Source organism: Haemaphysalis longicornis, unplaced genomic scaffold (assembly GCF_048455015.1).
Source record: "Haemaphysalis longicornis isolate Haplotype H1 unplaced genomic scaffold, Haemaphysalis longicornis Haplotype H1 scaffold_4, whole genome shotgun sequence".
Lineage (NCBI taxonomy): Eukaryota > Metazoa > Arthropoda > Arachnida > Ixodida > Ixodidae > Haemaphysalis > Haemaphysalis longicornis.
Genome location: NW_027526361.1, coordinates 71,186,290 through 71,205,900, shown reverse-complemented (window position 1 = coordinate 71,205,900; position 19,611 = coordinate 71,186,290). Strand labels below are relative to the sequence as shown.

At 47.6% G+C, this 19,611-nt stretch overlaps 1 protein-coding gene across 1 annotated transcript in view; it reads left to right on the top strand.

Annotated features, from left to right (window-relative positions):
* Positions 1-330: 330 nt before the first annotated feature.
* The window catches only part of LOC144179787 (uncharacterized), a 39,285-nt gene continuing 20,004 nt past the window's right edge, over positions 331-19,611 (top strand). Inside the window, exon 1 of the mRNA XM_077708223.1 lies at positions 331-1,021. The gene's annotated coding sequence lies outside the window, so the exon portion shown is untranslated. The remainder of the gene's footprint in view (positions 1,022-19,611) is intronic.

Below are 19,611 nucleotides of genomic sequence, written 5' to 3'. Positions count from 1 at the left end.
TGGTTCTTCGAGGTTTCATGATGATGAAGTGATGCGGTAATATTCAACATCCTGTACGCTCCGTCGTTCGCAACGGCCTACTGGCTCTGATGATAAGTCCTTCACGCGTCGTTTTGCTATCCCCGTAGGGTGAGCCTTGGTGTAACCCTAGTAGGGGTTGGTCGGTACGTAACCGGGAGCGCGCACGTTCGGGATCACACTTGCGTGACGGGGATCGTTGTCGTAAAGATTATGACTGGTCGCTTCAAACGATAACCGAGGCAAAGGGGGTAGAAGAAATGTTGACGCAAATGTATCTTTTTAACAATTAACCGCCTCCGAGAGTCCGGACGTGGGAAGCCCAAGTCGAGAGAGGCGGAGGAGGCAGGCGCTGACAGCAGCGAGGCGCGCTCTTCCCGCCCTCTTCCGAATTTATCGGGAGGGGAACGTCGACGGCGTCGGCGTCGCCCAGGGCATCCCCCGACGCGGTGTTCCTTCGTTTATCGTCCACCTTTCGTACCATCTCGGGAAGCCCTTGGCGGGCGCCCATTGGCCGCGGACGCGTCACGTGGTCGCTTCTTCCGCGGGCGTCGCCACCCTCCCCGGCGGCGCGCCTTTGCGAGGGGAGAAGAAAGGCTCCGCCAATGCTGGCGCCCATCGCCGCCAGCGCCGAATTCGATTATTAGAGCGGCGCTGCCACCGCCGACGGCGCGCCGCCGCGTGCCGCGATAGAGCGAGCGGCGCCCGAGCGAGAGAAGGAGGCGGCCCGGCGAGGAAAGAGGTAGTCCGGTCCTGGGCGTAGAAGCGGCGAGGCCGTCGTACCGCCGGCAGCAGTCGCAGAGGCGGCATGGCCCTGCGCAGCGGCGCACGTCTCGGCAGCGACGGCACCGCTACTGGCAGCGGCAACGCCGGCGTAGCGTCGGCAAGGTCGACCGTGCACGCGACTTCATCGGCGCGAGCTCACCTGGAGACACGTTTCAAGAAGCCCGTAGGATTACCATGTCCTGACACCACCGCCGCGGCGCCCGTCACTGTCGTCACGGTAGGTGACCCCCCGCCCGTTCCGCACCCCCCCCCCCCCCCCTTGCGCCCCTGACGGGCCGTCGTCACGCTACCGGCCCCTCCCCACTCCCCTCGTGACTGTTCTGCATTAGCACGCGCGCACGCGTGCCATCGTTTCGACTCGCCGCCGATTCGGTCCGGGTTTTGTTGTCTTTGGTAGTGGTGGTGGGGCGTTGTAGAAGTATTTTAATCGAGGCCAGGCAGGATGCATCGATGCGGTCGCGGACAGAACGTGCCTTCGTTTTATGTGAGCCATCAATCAAACCGTTTGAATCCGGCAGTACACACAGCATATGACAGTGTTTTTGGTATCTTCGGCTGTGTTTTTGTTTTGTGCCGGGAGAAAAAAAAAGAGGCGAGTAAAAACTGTTTGGAAGTCACGGGATATTAACTTGTGGAGGAATAACGTATTGGTTGAAACGTTTACCGGTGTTTCAAGAGTCACTTAAAAGTGTTGGTAACGTCATAGCTTTGGGCTGTTTCCATTTAACTTAAACGTCATGCATACGCTTAGCGGGTGGTAATCGCAGCCCAGGCCGGGCATTTAAGGGTGACAGTTCTGTTACTTTAGTCAACTTTCCTTTCTGTGTGACTATCATAGAGGTCATCTTCTTACCTCGTTTGAGTATGTTTTTCCACGACTGTTCGCGTAATGATAGATTTTACTATCGCGTATTATCCCTGCAGCACATGCGCATGTCAGATAGCACTTTCGTTTTTGCCTATATTTTCTACGTAATATTTATTTTACAATCTTAATTCCGCAGCTCGTAACCACCGTTTTGTTTCGTATGCAGGTCTCTCATTCGTTTTGAAACTTCGGGGGTAGCTTTGGCTTGCAGATATGGGGCAACAGTGTTAGTTTATTTCCTCAAGGACAGCGATATACTTAATTTCTGAACTCACCATCAAGATAGACTTCTGGAGATAGATGCTTCGACGGCCGAGGAACAGCGTGGAGCAAATGTCCGGCGCCTTTCGCATTTCACCGTTAAGTCGAAGAAGTGTGAAGTTGCAGAAAGAACTAAGCGTAGCCCGCAAGGACTGAGATATACTAATAATCAACTTTCTATTTGCGTCACACATTGCGTATGAGGCAACGCAGAACACATGTTCTTTAGTCCATGATGATGACGCAGCACACCCCGTGAGAAGGAGTAACCGGGCAGGCAAAATTACAGGGTGCTGCAAGTGTAGACTTCTGGAGTAATTATCATCAACATGGAAACTTACGCGAAAAAAAAAACCTAGATGCAGTACTGCTTATTTCTTTATTTACGTACTCTCATGGTCATCGCGGGGCCAGAGACAGGACGAAAAACATCGAACAACGATAAGCAAGTAGTGGGTGAAATGGCAAGCAGTTTCGAAACAGAATCAAGAAACATAGACTTAAAAACAGAGTTATCTCTGATTGAGACGAAGGTGACAACTGTTATCGCGCTTATGAATGTCATAATAGCCGCGGGCTTGAGTTGTTTCTGACTTTAGACTGCCGCAAAAATAGTACAGCCAATAACCGGAACCACGTTTTCTTACTTTTTTCAACGTTTGCTTAAATAACCGTTGCGGCAAGTGAAAGTTACACGCGACCACCGTCGCATCCGCAAATAAGGAGTATGACTGTCTTCATTAGAGCAGCAGAGCAGCCATCTATCAAAGCGATAAGTACGCTCTAGAATGCACGCAACTGACTCCGTCTCGAATTGTGCACACACCTGTTGGAGATTGCGAGCGCACTTGTGACGACGAGGAGGAGGGGAAGGTGGAGTAAAAGTTTCCTAAACTCTAAAATAAGAGCAGCTGGGCCTGGGTGGCCCTGTTAGTCCTGGTAAGCGCGTACTTTCGCTGCTCGGATCAGGCTTCACTGGTCTGCAGATCTGCGCTGGTCGGCGCGCATCCCCAAGATAGTGAGTAGGGGAGGGGAGGGGATGAAGGGTGTTGTAGGCCGGAGAGCACGAGGTTATGGGTATGGGCTGGTGTGTTGCAGTCAGGGCCATTTGTGGGTGAAACGGTTGGGTAAATTGTGGACATGAGTGACGCGAGGGAATCGTTGTATATCATGTGTTTTCACGTCTCAAAAGTTGAATTCTTCGTTCTTTATTGATTTGGAGAAGGGTATTCTCGAATGGAGACCAGTAGTGGGACGTATGAAGAAAAATGACAAGTTACCTGAAAGATGGCTAAAGCACAGAGATATAACAGGGTAACAAACCCCAGGAAACTTTGTGAAAATAGGCGGTGTAATTTCTGGTCTTGTACATGCATGACAATAAGCATTTGCGGATGGTGTGGTGTTTGCTCCTTTAAAGATTTTTTTTTTTTCATTTAAAGGAACGAGAGTCAAGAATGAGAAGCTGTTCACAACAGAGCATGTGAAGTTATAACTTTACAAACACCATTGGCACCGACATCTATTGCCCAGTTCTCAAAAGTCGACATTTGCACCGACGTGAGCAGATACCTGACCAATATTTTCAATCGCAAATTAAATTTTTCTGTGAATAACAACACGGGATGAATTATAGCTCAACAACATGACCACCCTTCCGAAATGCATGCATGCAGAGACTAAATGGCTTCGGCAACCTTGTTCTCGCGCTGTTACCAGTCTTCTTGGTGTGAGTTACGCATGCCAAACCTTTTTCCCTTTAAAATATATTAATAGTCCCGAGTAAACTTTCCTTTTCGAGAGAAATAACACCCAAATGTTCGAAAACACGTTAATACCAATCCGATTTCTGATCGTTTTACAGCTTCTAAAATAGCTCCAGATTTTAGAGAAAGAGAGACATCGTAGTGTTATAGCGCTTTCATACATATAAGCCAGTGCACGCTTGAAGTGTACGGTGTAACTGGTATCTCAAGCAGTTGCTATATCAATGCATTCATAAGATCATGTATTATTGTATATGCCATAATCCGGTTAACCGTTACCTGATTAGCACAACGAATTCGCATATCCACACCATGGCCACTATGTATATAAATATATAGTATATATACTATAATATATAGTGTACACTAAGTATACATAGTATACTATGTATACATACATCGGTGCCAGCCACTCTTTTCGGGGCACGATGCAAATTTCGGGAGCAATAGTCTCCATACATACAGTGTTTGTCTGTTCGTGGGAACTACGGGAAGAGCCTGGCATCCGGAAGGTTTCCGACCCGTTAATACCCCCCACACGCAGACGAAGCCGTGTGAAGAGCAGGCGCCGCGCGCACGTGTTCACGAGTGCGTTGTAGCGTTTATGTATGTCTATTTGCTCTCCCGCCTTCATTTAGGGCACTTCTTTCTTTGAAGAAGGATATCGCCCACTAACCGTAACGCGAGCGCCGACAGGCTCGCTACCGTAATCGTATACTCGGGGCGTGTCATAAAGTAGATTTACGGGCCGTACCGACGGAAGGTTTTTATGGCCCGACTGAGAAGTTACATGTGACTCCCCTCCGAGGCGTGGAAGCGTAGCAGGCCGCTTGAAGCCCGCTTGTTTATTTATCAGTGACGAGGTATACCGGAGTACGGATCGGCCGTGACCTCTTTGCATTACACATCGTGCACCGCCTGGGTTAATAGCCTACACCCCGAGGCTTTAATTTGGCCGGAGCAGCGTTAATTTTAGGAAGTGTAATCAACAATGTAATCAACGTAGTCGTCCAAAATGTTTCGCCATAGGATTTATTCAACGATACAATTATCAAAGACAAGTGCGATGTTCTGTCTGCATCTAGCATACGACATTTACAAGCAACGCATATTTTCTCTTAGCTACTATCTGGTGCGTCGGCGTTGTGGTTACATTAAACACTCGAAATCACTTTCATAATAAGCGTTTTATTTACACTTGGCACAATACCCCACGATTTATCGTTATAAAGGAGGGGTATGACGGAATGCAGGCTGGTCTTTCCGATGTACGAATTTTGAAAGTACAAGAAATTACGCAATCCTAATAAATATCGAACAAAAGTATAACTTTACCCGTTGACCTATGAAGTTCATAGCAATGTAAGCGCAATAAAGGTAATATAATGATAAAGCAGGACTACCTTGTACGAAATTTCAGCACGCAGGTCAGGTGGAGTGTGCGTAGGCACAAAACGTCTTACACGTTGTCTGTTCGCTTTGGCACATCTTTTTTTTTTTTGCCGTTGTTATGGTTATTGCACTGCTAAGTAATAGTCCATAGTGAAGCGTATGCTATTATGAGAGGGTATGTTCGTATTCATGGCACGCCAATTGCACATATGACGAGGTGCGCCTCCATCCCGAACCTCATAGACGGGCAAGGCTGCCTCACCACTGAACCCCGCGGTTCCCCTCCTTAGGCTATGTCCTTGCGATTAAAAAATTCCAATTACTGGTTGTTTCAAACCAACTTCAGTTTTTTTTTTTTGTCGAAAGACCTTACTTTCAACAATATTATAACCTTCCCACATCCTCTGACGGAATGGGTAATGATAATGATGACCCAGTCGCCATACCTCGTATAAAAATCGCAAGGGGCTGATACCGCAACAAACGACGATGTCCTGCAACAAACGACGACTAGCATCCTCACAAGTTTGTCACCCGCCGAATGAGCTATACACAAGAATTAAGAAGTTGACTATACAATTCAACAGCCCCCACCCCTAAAAAAAATACTGGGTGCCGTTCATTAACGGTTGCTTGCGATGGCATCCATGAACTGCGTGTAGTGAGAATCTGTAACAACATCGAATGACAGCGTTATTTTAACCGGCAGCTCCGTGTCCACACGTAAGCCTCTTACAGCGAATACGCATAACATCCGGAAAAATAAAATTTGGCCCTTGTATACCCTCATCAGGTGGCGCAGGTCAACATGCCATTGACGTTTCATCACATTTCAAGGGAGGAAATTGAGGTTTCATGTGCCTTGTAAATCCGAGATACTCATACAAGCGGTTGCACGAAGTGTCATACGGGAACGGAACAGTGAGGTTAGAACCGATTTTCACTGGCTTAACTCTACAGCGCTTCGCAACGAATGTCTCGACATGTGAAGCATAGGTCAGAGTTTTGCTGAAAACGGAGAAGTATTTAATAATTTTGGTAGCTCGTATTATCGGCAAGAAGAGGCAAATACACCAACCGGAGGCGTTTATTGAAAGCGGTCCTAACATATCGGAGCCTGCTCGGCTCCTTCATCAGATGTACTGTGAAAGGCAAGAAGCAGCAGTTTGTCCGGAACGAAGGCTTTGTCGTCCCCCACAAGCCAGTGTCAACGCTTATACGGCTAATGCCCCTACCGAAAGCGCGCCCGTCAAAAGAAAAAGCCCATGGGGTCGTCTACAAAATTGTTTGCGCACAATGCCCCGCTAGTTACGTCGGCGAGACCAGGAACTTCCCATAACGCCTCCGACAACACAAGAACGACGTTCGCAAATTGGACATTCAGCGCAACGCATTGGCTGGGACTGCGAAAAAGCTGACCACAGGATTGACTTGGACGGCGCGCAGGTGACTGGCACCGAAACCAATTACTCGGAAAGAATACTCCTCGAGTCTTGGGACCTGCAAGGGAACCGGAGAGGCCTGAATATATCCCTTGGAGCCCTTCCCACCATCTACGCCCACGACCTCCCACGAGCAAGGGCAAAATGCGAGTAAAAAGAAAAGGAGAAAGAAGATACCTCACATAACTGCTGCTTCTTGTCATACACAGTCACGCCTAATGAAGGAGCCGAGGAGGCTCCGAAACGCTGGGACCGCTTTCAATAAACGCCATTGGTTGGTGTATTTGCCTCTTCCCCAAGTTTACCCCAACCAGACAGAGTTCTGTCGAAAATGTGCCCATTCGATTCGGTGAGAACCATGTGATGGAGCCCCAAACGGAAAATTTCGCGAACGTTATGCATAGATATTGCGAATTGAAGCGGTAGCTGTAAGGATGCTGTCTACCTTAAAATGGTGGAGGAGGCTGCTTTGTTAAAGCCTGAGTGTTAAAATATTTTTGTAGTTACCGGAAACGTCAAGTCGTTGGATAATGAATGCAGGCGGCGTGCAGCCAGAACATTATAGTGTTACTTCTTTATGTCCTGCATGACATTTTTTTACAGTATATGGTTCGTACGCCTCAGCAACAGAGACAACACGTATCTGCACCATTGCATTAGCCTTGGTTTGCGTGTGCCACTGATGGCGTCATATGGGTCGCCACTGGTGATGCCATAGGGGATTGGCGATTACAGCTGAAGCTGTAAAAATTGTTGACATGTCCCACACTTTTGAGAACTGTCAGGCGTTTCATCGCCACGGAACATGTATAGTTCTATTGCTGAGAGGGGTTGCTTATGCTTCGCGCATAACTCGTGCGTCATCTTTTTGTAGCTGTAGGTTATTCCAAACTATAGTTCAGTTCACAAGCTGCTGTAGCGAATTTACGCTGCATTGTTGTCAACAATCCGCCCACTGTTCATGATCGTAAAGAAAAGCAACAATAGGCGCTGGGGTCTTAGAAAGACATTTCCGTGCCTTTTGTAGTTTTTCTTAACGACGAGTTCCACGTGCACAGTGGGCGGATTGTTAACCACAATGTAGCCTCCACTGGCTACGCTCAGCTTGTTAAATGAGTTATTAGGGACACTAAACTGAATCACTCAAAGTAATATTTGTGGCTATATTGTGCAGTTTTTTGCTGTGTATCCACGGATTTGACTGCTGTGGAAATGCCTAGAACCTTCGTTTATCCTACATATGATTGGCGGCATAAGAAGCAAATGCCATGCGCTGTTCTTGGCCGTTGCAACAAGTACCGCAAAGACGTCGTCACGCTGCGGTTTGACTGCAGTTTTCATGCTAACATAACCTTCAAAATTTTTAGGCCGAAAGCCCGAACTGTCTATTTCTCCAGCATGCAATTTCTGAGGTTCAGACAATAGGTGCTCAAAAAAAAAAAAAAAAAAAAAAACGTAGCGTGAGCTAAGGTTCAGATGGTTATTCTTATGTTTCCTGGTTGTCTCGGATTAGCTAATTATCATGCTTACTGCTGCTAAAACTATTTGTAATCCTATTGCTAAAACTGCTGCTAATACTATTTCTAAAACTATTTCTTATTTTGATCCATTTCAATTCAATCCAATCAAATCCAATCCAGTCGCGGCGGCGGCGGCGGCTACGGCACGCCAGCTGTGCGCCGTGAGACGTCAGTGCTCCTCGCGCATGCGCAGCACGGCTCTCCAGAAGCCACGCGAAACTGCTCAACCTCGGCCAGTGTAGCTCACGCTACAAAACCGCAGTGCAGGAGGAGTGTGGTAGGAGGGCCCCGAAAAATGGCGACGCGGCGCGCGCCTGCAAACGGCGATGGCTAGCGAGTGGAACGATCTTCGGAGAATGCTGTCCTGGGGGCTTGTCAAGTGGTGACGGGCGCGGCCGCAAAGTTCGACAGAAAGTTCAACAGCAGATGAACAGAAGCAGATCAAAAGAAGATCGAACTAGGCTACCGCTTTTACACTTTTAAAAAGTTCTAAGCAGACCCCAATGGTCTATTTTTATTTTCTCTAGTTTTATTCTTATAACATATTCGTTTTTTTTTTCGTTCAGGCACAGGCTGTGCACGTTATACGTTTCTACCAATCTACACCATTAAGCGCTGCAGACGAGTCGTTGTGTCGTCGTAGCTGACGTCAGCAGATCGATGGGGAGGATGCCGTGGGGGCGGAGGGCGCTTTTGAACGAACTTTCTTTCGTTCAACGATGCGTGTAAATCGGCCGGACAAACTCATAACCGGCCTATACGCGTCCTAAACTCACCTTAGCGCCCGCTTAAGTATCGTGTGGTAGTAACGCCTGAGAAGTTGTGCAACAAGCTGCGGAATTCGGAAAGCAAGCTACTTTAGTTTGACGCGTTTAAGGCGTAGCAGTTTTTGCCGAGTACCCTCCCCAGCCAGGACCGTGTAACGCCCTGCATTTCCACAAAAATGCAACTTCCGTGGACGTTCTACGTTTAATTGTTTAATAACGTAAATCGAGACAATTGGTGGGACTGAATTCAGAAAAACAAAAAAAATGGCTGTAAAGAACTCACACTCAAAATAAGCGGCATAAGAATGCTACGCATTAGTAGAAAATTCTCTGAATTTCTGCAGATATATATGACATTTTCAATGCTTGGCTCCAAGAAAAATAATACGTACGTACCACAGATACATCCATACCATCGATGCAAAAACATCTGTGGTAAGTAGCTCAGACGTGATACGCACGTACCACGTACATCCCACTCACGTACCCCAGGTGCATCGTCATCACGACCTAGTCCTCAATAATCAGGAGGGTATGACCCACGCCTGACGTTAATGGAGAAGGATAGAATGTGGAAGCGGCGCTATACCTCTCCTCATGATCGGCGATCCTTCATAATGGTGAGCTTAATCCTGATACAGTCCAACGTGAGTCGCAGATTAAGCAGTGTGTGAGCAGATGATTGCGGGTGGATATGAATACATCCATCTCTTGTCAGTATACGTAGTTACTGTCCATTTATTCAGAAGGGAAGAATAATCCCGATTTTTTTTACTAAAGAAAACGAGTGTAAGGACACACTTGGGCGTTTATAATGCGGACTGCCTCTATAGATTCGCGTAATTCCGGGCATTAAAAGTTGATTTCAGGCTTACTTGTACAGGCACTGTGTTGCAGCAATCAACTTGGTACACCTTTGTGCTGTCAGGATGGACAAAACGAAAAAGTTTTGTGCGAAGTTGAAGCCTTACGAAATTAATCCTAAATCGCTTAGCTTAGGATTGAAATATCTGCCTAGACCCTTACCTAAGTCACCAGATTTTACTTTGCCCCTCGGCCTACAGCAAACTCTTCCAAACAAAAAAAAAATAAATGATGCAGGGCGCATTTTTTACTTGCTAATGCGCGTGGTATATCGATCAGGCGCATGAGTGCAAGTAGACGGAGGGTAGAAGCGGCATGTCTCTGCACTGCTCTTTTGAATTTTTTGTACCGTGTATCACATCTGCTGTGTGTGTCATGCACCACTTCCTGCTCTAAATACGTGCTTCGCATGGCAAAACACGCGGGCTTTTTTCAGTTAGGTAGACGTCAGCAGTATGTAGGAAGACCACAATGCACAGCTGCTTCATCGTCACACTCAATGAATAAATAAAATTTTAAAAATTCCGTGGTTCGGCTTTGTATTAGGCTATTTCCGTTTTAAATTGTGTTTTGCCTCCAGAGCAGAATATAACCGCCGCTTTCCGCTCCCGTGTCCCTTGTGTGTATAACGGCGTCGCAAAAACACCATAATAACGACAGAACCTGATCTAAATGCAGCAGCAGAAAGTAGTACACGCAAAAAACAATTGCGTTAAACTAAATATTTGCTCTCCTTCACGTGGATTTTTTAATGTATTTTATTTAGCTACCGCTGAGTGCTTCTGTCTTTGTGGTATCAGTAACCCATCTGTTATGGAGGCATTTCGCCTTCAGGTTTTCTCGGATCACATCCTCCCACATTTCGCTCTGCGAACTTTGTTCTTCTCCTCCACGGCGTCCAACTCCTGTATATCTTTCATATGAGGTCGCCGTCGTTGTTAATCACCGCGTGGTCGAACCATCTCAGGTGGTTAAACAGTCATTTTTAGAACTCGGTGCTCAATGCTTATGACCTTTGCAGACTCTTCATGTGTCCGTTCCGGATCGAGCATTTCGTTGGAACTTTGATGTGCAGTCAAAACTCGATCTAACGAAACCCGATCTCACGACTTTTCCGATCTAACGAACAAATTCGGATGACCCTCAGGTGCCTATACGCCCCTCAGGTGCCTGTACGCCCCTCAGGTGCCTATACGCCCCTCAGGTGCCTGTACGCCCCTCAGGTGCCTATACGGCTCAATGTTTTTTTGAACTAGAACTAACGACATAGATTAAGCGCCATTCACGATTTAACGAAGTATTTGGAGAAACAGACATTTTAAAAAGATGAAAGAAGCTCACACTAACGCGTAGAGCTTGAAGGTAGTGAAACTGTACGCAACCTTCACGACCGTGACGAAGGTTTAAGTCCATGACTGCAGCCGATTTGCTTCTTCTTCTCTGCCGCAACTACCTTTACTCCGTCATTGTTGCTATAAGTATGAGCTTCTTTCATTATTTCGGAAGTGATAATCATTCGACATCACCTTGGAGGGGCGTACGCTATGACGTGTCTTTCTCGCTTTGATCAAGTGTTGCCGCCATTACGGCGAACGCTGGGGTTTTTTTTTCTGCCAATCTTCTCCAATCTGCCTAAGTGGGTATGCTTGGCTTAACAAACCTGCGCCGGGGTACGCTGGGCGGTGGCCGCTAGGCGCGCACACACGAGGGCTCGGCATATTCTTGGTTTTTTTAACTGCCGGGTGGTCGCCGCGAGGCTCGCGCTCACGTGCGCGCGCTCACGTGTGCGCGCTGTGCAATTTTTAGGCATTTTTAACTGAAGACCCGAAAAATTACGATTTTCTAAGCAGCTTCGGTTTTAAAGAGGAGCACTTTCGAGTGTGTTTCGTCAGAACGCCACGAATTTTTTGATTGATTGATTGATTGATTGATTGATTGATTGATTGATTGATTGATTGATTGATTGATTGATTGATTGATTGATTGATTGATTGATTGATTGAAGGGTTTAACGCGCCGACGTAACGCAGGCGATGAGGCGCGCCGTAGTGGAGGGCTTCGGATTAATTTTGACCACGTGGGGATCTTTAACGTGCGCCGAAATCTTGTACACGTGGGTGTTTTTTGCTTTTCGCCTCCATCACAAAAGTGGCCGCAGCGGCCGGGAATCGTACCCCCGTCGTCGTGCTCAGCAGCACAACGCCTTAGCCACTGAGCCACCACGGCGGGTAGAACGCCACGAAGGTTATTGCGCCACGTCACAAAAAAAAAAACAAAAAAACAGGCATATAGTTTCGTTTTCACGGAGCTCTACGAGATAAAGTCAGCAGTCCTGTGGCCAGCGCGCTTTCCACAAACTTGAAAGGAAGGGACGTCATCATCCGTGCAACTTCGTCTGGAATCGCTTTGAAGAAAAATAACCCCAAGACCACACCGCGTGAGAAGTCGGAGGAAGCCCTGTTTACGTGCGTCAAGGACATGAAGCCAACAGCGTTCCGCTTGGCGGGACAGTGGCACAATAAAAGGCGCTGTTTTGCGCGTCTGCTGGGGCACGACGACTTCAGGCTAAGCCCCGGCGAGCCTATTTTTTTCACCGCGGACATTTATCGCATTGCTAAATTATCGGCAAACGAGTGCCGCGGCCGCCGCAATTACAATGTCATGGTAGCTACCTCCCTTTAGACATCGAATTTGTGGAATCAAGTGCCTGTAAAATGACAGTACCGATTTTACGAAGTTCTCTATTTAACGAAATAATTCGCGGTTTCCGGTGATTTTGTTAGATCGAGTTTTAACTGCATATCAGCCCCAAAGGAGTCGCCGCTGCCGAGTAAACTTGTATTTTGAGCTTGTTGAGAAAGATATTGTGTCATTATACCCCGCAAAACACTTTTCCAGTTCTTAAGTGCCGCATGGATACGGCTGATAAGTCCTTTCTGGTTCGTCGGTCCTCGAGCCGAAGTATGTGAAGCTGGTCCTCCCTTTCATGCAACGGAAGTATCCACCTTACGGTTTCCATATTTCGGATTTCCTGACTTAGAGTTGCCCTCTTTAGTCAGCAGACATTGAATCTGCACTCCCTTTTACCTTGCCTGGCAATGTCGTCAGCATGAAGCACGCAGTTAACTTCTCGTAACTGATCCGTCAATGCATCCATTGTTAGTCAAAAATGGAGTCGGCTTCGTGGTGGGTGAAGTTGCATTGCAATAGCAGCTCATAACTTTTCCCCGTGGCAGTTAAAATGCGAAAGCATGGTTTAAAATGTTTCTGCATTTTTGGATTAGTCGCACGTGGTTGTCGAGTGCACCACACGCGAAAGCATTATACCCCATCTGTAAAACATTCTCTGCCATTCCACTCAGTGAAAAAGGCGACCAGCGAAGCTGGGCGCAGTTTATAAGGGCACAAAACAAAACACGTTTGTTTCATTCAGCTGATTAGGTGAATGAAACTTGTGCGGACTAAAGTTTTAAGGCACATTCCCACTGGCGATTTGCCTCGTCGCGCGACGGGGCGCGTCGCGCGATGAGGCCTTGAGGTGGTGTTCGCACTTGCGACCTTGCGATGATGCGACTGCGTTCAGCGCAGCTGCTTCCCGACTTGTACGACCTCGTTGGTGCGTCAACCATTCGCAGTCAAAGAAAATGATGTTACTCGACAAAAGCAGGTAGAAATCAAACTAAAACACATGCTACTAACCTGGAGCAATGCCGAAAACATTTGCGGGTTGCGGGAGGAGCAGAAAATAACAAACTCAAGAAGGCTCTTTTCAACATATTATTGCACGAAGAAATGCACACGCTTGCTTTCACGCCACAACACCCGCATCACGGCCCACAAATGTCGCTTCTTTTCACAGACGCAAAGTTCTGACGCCACCGAACCACCGAACTCTACGCGTGTTTACCAGTCGCCGATAGAACGAAGAGGCTGCAAGTCAACCTACCGTCTCGCTGTCCACCTAGCTCTATACGATGATTACTTGCTTTTACAATCCATACACGCTTCTCCACACTGATGAGTTCCACGCTATTCATTGATTAGTGCACGCGTACGCTGAAGCCGCTGACCAAAGAACCGATGCACACGGGAAGTTGCTTGCCGGCCCGACCCGGCGGGTACAGCGATAGCGGGCCAAGCGCCTGGCCGAGCGAGCCAGCGGCGGTGGCGGCGGCGGCTCGTCCTCGCCCGCCCGCTTGCAGCGTTTGCATACCGGATGTAAAGAAACGTTTCGTTTCCGGCTACGTCAGCCTACTCCGCGGCCATGATTGGCTTACCGGTTTTGCGGGGCCGTCGCGCGACGAGGAAATTCGGACCGAGCGCGATCTGCTCCGCCGTCGCAAAACGCCGAAAAGCGACGGCCGGCTCGTCGCTTTGCGACGTCGCTTTTCCTCACGCGACGAGGCGCATCGCCAGTGGGAATGTGCCTTTACTCTAGGGGGCAAACATGGGGCTGTCCGTTTCCCTCCGACACTTCAACGAAAACCGCTCCACCACGCAGTACAGCAGTCAGGTCGCATCGGGTTGTGAGATGTCTAAATTGGAACCCCCCCCCCCCCAACACAGAACAGATATGGCAAAAGTGAGCGCGTGAAGCCTTCCTGCGCGTGCGCGCTGTTACCTCACCGCCCTAACGAGCCTACAAAAAATGGGGCAGTAACCATACGCCCTCCGTGAATGGTCGTGCTTCACTACAGAACACTTCCGTGAAAAAGCCAGATTACAAACACCTTACGTTGATTTTCTTAAAGTCGGCTCCGCCTCCGAATACTGATGCATTGCTGGGAAGACACTGCTTAAGGGCAGTCTAATACTAAAATATTGAGATCGTAATACCGGTTTTTATTTTGTATGAATTTTAAGTGCAGAGCACTTTAGGGTCCCGCCTTGCCGTCGCAGTTCGCTCGCTGTCACGATGTCTAGCCACAGCTGTAATCGGGCGAAGTGGTGACATAACGGACCCGAAAGAGCCCCGGCGTAACGGCGTAACACAGAAGCTTCGAGGAACAAGCGGTTTATATAGTCATAACCGTTCGAAACTCGTGAACCGCTGGCACTTGTCATGCATTTCCCCGTTATTTAGCGCAAAGAAAACTGCAGGTACATTTGAAACAAAATCTGCGTAATTAACCGGCCACCCCCGCGTTCATTTAGTTGGGAACGCTCGTTGGATTGGTTTTTACGATGGTGAGCGAAAAAAGTGGCCGCGGGAGACACGCGTTCAAAACTGCCAAGTAAGGCTCCGGTACTTGCAAGATGAAAGAAGCACAAATAGAACAGAACTCCCGCTCGTGCTGTTCCAGGCAGAGGGCGCGCTAGCACTTCGAAGGCGGGAAATTTGAATTGCGTTGGAAACACCTCTGTACAATATATCAAGAGAGGAGTGAGACAGGGAGGGGGAAGAGCGTGAGTGGTGGTAGCAATGAGAGGAGAACGGCGCCACAGCCTCTCTGGCGAATCACTGCTCTGCACTTCGGACACCTTTCACGTTGAGTGGAACGGCTTCAATTTTTTTACATACGCTGAACACAAGTTCATGTGTTTTCTTTCAGCACACAGAGTTTTCGTTCCACGCGGGCGTGAGAACTGTTGGGATTAGACATGCAGCCTATACCTGTAAAATACTTGGTAAGTATCGTCAGGGGAAGTCATAAGGCATCACGGTCATCATCGGTACCACCAGCTCTAGGACAAAGCATGTCGGGCAAAGGCCCTTTTACCTGACTTCCAGCAGGGCCTATTAATTTCTTGCCGAATTAATTCCTTGCTCCTAATTTTCTGACGTCGTCTCTCCTCACAGTTCTGTGCACGCGCCTATACTCCGGCCCCATCCGTCTGTATTTATTGTATTTTTCGGAGAAATCGCGTGTTGCTTCTGCTTCGCGTGCGAATGGGTTTGCTCAGCACATTGAAAAACTCCTTATTCTCAACACTTATTTAATCATCACTTATACATTAGACCCTCGTTAAGACTTAAGACGAACTCGGTTAAGAGGATTCGTGTGAGGACAGACAATACTTTTGCTCTCTTGTAACGTGCAAAATGCGAAAAACGCTCGCTTAAGAGGAGTTTCTGCTAATAAGAACAAAGTATCACGGCTCTTTCGTGTTCGTTTTAATGGGAGCTTACTGTATTTCTATTTCTGTGTCGGCAGATCCAAGCTTCAACGCGTAAGTATTCTTCGCAGAGTACTCCAAAGCACCAGCCCGCATGTGCACAAAAATGCATTAGCGAAGTTAACAAATGTAGTGGTTATAATGTAGGAATTAGAGGTAATTAGTGAAAGAAACATTTTGAAAACTAAACAGTACAAAACCATAAAGAAGAAGAATAAACTAACGAAAGAAAAATGTCTATCTATACATGGCATTCGCTCAAGGTCAAGAAGTAACGCCCCTATGAAAGAAACCAGAACTCTGGTAAAGATCGTTGAAAGGCACCCACTGTGCATTTGCACAAAAATGCATAATTGGCGAAGTTAGCACATTTAAGAGCTGTGATAGTGTAAATACACATTTTGTGTCGGAGGAAAATACACAAATTTAAGAGAAATGGCAGAGGAAATAGACATGTTGAAATTTCAGTATATTTTTAAAGCGAGAGTTTTTTTGTTTCGCTGATGGCGGTGTCGTTACCTAAAACGATGCAGGAAAGCCAACTTTACACAATTGGAGGGTCCATGATGAAAAAGATGACGATGATGAGACAAGAAAAAAGAAACGCTTCCCGCTGTCGGAATCGCCGCAGGGTCCCTCACGTTATGAAACCTACGCCTATCCGATCATGCCATATTACGACACGGTCGAAGTAATTTGGGTTTCACAGCGAATTTGAACGCTTCACTTTGAACGACGACGATTGGAGGGGGGGTGGGGGGACGTTCAGCTTTCTCGTGACGGATTCGTCTGCTGTCATCTGAATTAGGACTTTTACTCTCAGGCGCTTTGCACTTTGATCGTTGACGCTTTGATTTTCATTGCAGCCATGGGCGTCACCAGGATTTTATCTTGAAGGGGGAACACCCGTTGCACCGCCGTAGGAGTGATGGGGGGGGGGAGCGAAGTTCCCGAGCATTCAAGGGATATCAGTTAGACAAATGAAGACAGCTCTTGTCTGCTCTTCAGGGTTAAAAGTTTCAAAATGTTTATTAACGCTCATATGCCCCCACATAAACCTTCTTCGTTACATAACGGCAGCATTTGATTTAACAGAAACATCAAACGCACGGCCTTTGAAACAACTGCTCGGCATGATTAAGTCAAATTCGTATTTGCTTTGTGCGAACACACTCTTAGAATCCCACATTCGTAAAAGCACCATGCGTCTACAGTCGCGCGCATCGCGGAGGGGTTATCTCTGTGAATGCTCTTTTGGCCCCCCTACTTTTCAATTTTTTCACGATGCAGCGAAAGCATACCGAGTCCAGACAGCGGTTGTCGGACATCGTCTAGCGACACGCCGAATCGTGCTTGATCGCGACAACTTGTCGCCGCGGGTAATGTGAGAGCGGTTTGCAGAGCGCAACTGATAGTGTGATAGACCCCCTCAGTAAATGCTAGAAGTTCCATTGGGTGCCCGTTGATGTCCGTGTTCATCCACTTTTGACGTCAAAGTTTCAGCAGCGCAGTCGAATTTATCTAGATTGCAGTATTTCTAAACCAGCTTGCAGAGCTTCGTCTTGAAACCTTGCTTATTCATTCAACGCCGTCGGGTGGTGCAGTAAAGATAAAACAAATGCGGGGTGTCTCCAACATATTTTACTTCAAGTGCGGATAGCAGGGAGCCTAAGAAGGGATGAAAATGCTATGAGTATTTTTCCAAAGTGTTCCAACACATATGGCCTAGCTGAATAAACCAAAACAAGCTCATGGCGCTGTCCGCTCCATCCGCGACCATTGTCACTCTCTCTCACCCCGAAATATTTTTCGCATCAGTATGGGCTCTCCAGTCGCCTTTAAAGAATTGAACAGAACATTTCCCCCTTATTATACGGCCACGGATATATTATATGCCATCCGAAACCTTCAACTGGAAGGCATCGCCATCCGCATCGTCTGGTCCCCGGGACACACGCCTGGGGAACATGGCAACTACACGGCTCACGCCACCGACCGGGAGATACTTGACCCACCTCCAGTAGTTTTCAGTGCCCCGTTGCAACACGTACCGCGACCAGATTGGCAACTTTACCTGAAGAAATTTACGGCAGAGAGTCGCAAGAGGTTGCAAGATACCACCCCAGTGGGTGTACTAGGCCCGCTCAAGCCGCTCACACGCTCAGTGAAGGTGATAGCTATAGGAAGATTACACCAACACGGCACTAACCCGTCATGTAGTGCATAAATGAACCCCCGAAGCCAGCTCGAACATCCAACGCTGCCCGTATTGTGACGCGACATGCATCGCGCTGTGCACACTTCCGCGCCACTATTAGAAATCTGTTCCCCACCCGCAGATGAAGAAGCGCATTTGCAACACGCTCGAGCAGACCCCTCAGTGGTAGAGAAAATAATTCAATACTCACTAACCAGTGGTCTCTACAAACTGGTGTGATAACATGGACCGACTCCTGTCATAAACTTTCTTGAGCACCTATGCCTTCACGAAATCTACGAACTATATCCTCACGGTACCATACATTTTAAAATGCTCTCCACTAATTCCAGTAATTGAACCTTGAACAGAGATATCTTTTCGATTATTCTCTCCCTCTCTCCATCTCCATCTCCTTCCCCACCAGGGCATTCATGTCTCCCCTGACAATAAAGCCATTCCTCCTCCTCTTCCAAGGCGTTCCGGCGTGTTCGGACTTTGCACTATAGCTTGCATGATTGTCCTGCTGTCTCCTCGTTCTCTGAATGTAGGAGCGTAAAGACTGCTGTTTTTATCGTGTGCTCGCTAAAGGACTTTTTTTTCAGTACCAGTCCTCCTGGCGGCTGTCACGGTGAACTAAAATATGGCAGTCAGGCACACCCCACAAAAGTGTCGCAGTAGGAAAGCTGTTGCACGAAATACTCTCGCGTTTCAGTCTCTCCCGTACCCACCCGTCACCCGCAACTTTCACATGAATTCCACAGAAGCAGATGCATACTCCGGAGACTCATCGTCAGTGGGCGAAGCTCCTTTTTCTTTACTTTTTTTCATCTTCGTGAATCTCTCACTGCTACCTGCGCGCTTGCAACGTGGTCAGCCTCAAACATCTTTGCCTCTTTCCTTTGTAAGCATTTTTTGTGTGCACCAATGAACTCGCCAGGAGCTGCCGAAATATATCAAATAAAAACATGCAGTGCAAGAAAGCATAGAAGCTCTCCGAGTGGTGGGTTGAGGACGCGTCCTTTCGTCTATATTGCCCGAGGCGACTTCCGAGAATGGCGGACCGGCAGCCTGCGCATGCGCAGATCGCTACAGAAAAAAAAGTGTACGTTATTTCCATTGGGAGACACATGTGCGGCTGCACCTTTAAACTGATTAGCTGTTCGTTTCAAATCTCGACTTTTCAACAGAGTGCGCAGAACAGAATACACTAAGATGGTGCATTCTTCATGTGTATTGCTTCGCGGTGTGAACCCAAATGTTCCATTCAATGCGCAAAACTAGAAGTAAAAACGCAAGTTCAGTTATGCTTTACTGAGTGAAGGGTGAGAACAAGCGCACTAAATCATTTATCCAATGAGCATATGTGCCGCAGGCTAACGGGCCTACTGGCCATGTTAGAGCAGGAGCCACGCAGAGCGCGGGCGTTTGTCCTGAAATGATAACAGAAGAACCCCCCTCCCCCCCCCTTAAAAAAAAGAAACAAGAAATACAAGAAATCGACAATGAATCAGCTTCGATTAGTCTTTTACACAAAATTAGGTGTACTTGGAAATATTAAACGGCAAAGAGTGCATCTGAAATATTTTGTCTGATGAGTTTACATGCCGATG